The 855-nt window shown below is 68.3% G+C and overlaps 1 long non-coding RNA gene across 1 annotated transcript in view; it reads right to left on the bottom strand.

Moving 5' to 3' along the window:
- Window positions 1-630, bottom strand: part of LOC107183669 — a 49,530-nt gene extending 48,900 nt beyond the window's left edge. The window contains exon 1 of the long non-coding RNA XR_001514459.1: window positions 307-630. This is a non-coding gene — a long non-coding RNA (uncharacterized LOC107183669). The remainder of the gene's footprint in view (window positions 1-306) is intronic.
- Window positions 631-855: the final 225 nt, after the last annotated feature.

Genomic DNA, 855 nt, shown 5'->3' with positions numbered 1-855 from the left:
CAGACCCACCCCCCGGCCACCACACAGTGGCTCCCCTGCATCCCCGTCCTCCCCCGCTCTGCGCTGCGCCCCAGGCCCCTCCTGTCCGTGCATCCCCGTCCTCCCCCGCTCTGCGCTGCGCCCCAGGCCCCTCCTGTTCCTGCATCCCCGTCCTCCCCCGCGTCTTCGCACCCTCACCCTCGCAGCACGGCTCCCTCTGCCCGCACGCCCTTCCTCTCCTTGCCCCTGCCAAGCCCGGACCGCTCTGGGGTCCAGGGTCTGCCTGGTCCCGGATCCAGGCTGGGGGGCTCCGGGCCCGGGTCCTACCTTCTCGGGGTGCCCACAGCTTGGACGGACAGGGCCTAGGCCCCCTTCTGGATGCAGCTGAGCAGGATTTAGGGCCGAAGGGTTGTGGGGAGCCCTCACCCACCGCGCGCAGGCAGACAGGGAGGCGGAAGCCCAGAGAGGGACAGCGACCGGCCAAGGTCACGCTGCGAGCCGGAGCCGGAGCCAGACCCCCCGGCTCTCCCCGTCCTCCTGTCCTTGACCCCACACGCCGGACAGGACACTTAGTAACTAGCAAGTTCCTCCTCTTTCCGGCCGGAGCCCCCGCATGGGAGTCGTCCCGTGGCCCCTGGGCCACGCTAGGCGGACACGGAGCAGCACACCATCTGGCCCGTGCCCGGCCGGGACGCACCCCACCCACACCCCCTTCACGCCCAGAGAGAAGGCAGAGCAGGTGCCCAGGTCACACAGCACATCCAGGCCCTGACCCCAGGCTCCGGGATGTTGTCAATTCTGTCTAGATCAGTCAGAATATCCCTTCCTAAGTCAGATGTCATTGCTGCCCAGCTCAAAGCTCTCCAATGACTTGTC

This window comes from Myotis davidii, unplaced genomic scaffold, assembly GCF_000327345.1.
Source record: "Myotis davidii unplaced genomic scaffold, ASM32734v1 scaffold1622, whole genome shotgun sequence".
Lineage (NCBI taxonomy): Eukaryota > Metazoa > Chordata > Mammalia > Chiroptera > Vespertilionidae > Myotis > Myotis davidii.
Note: the sequence above shows the minus strand (reverse complement) of the source record. Positions and strands in the feature narration are given on the sequence as shown.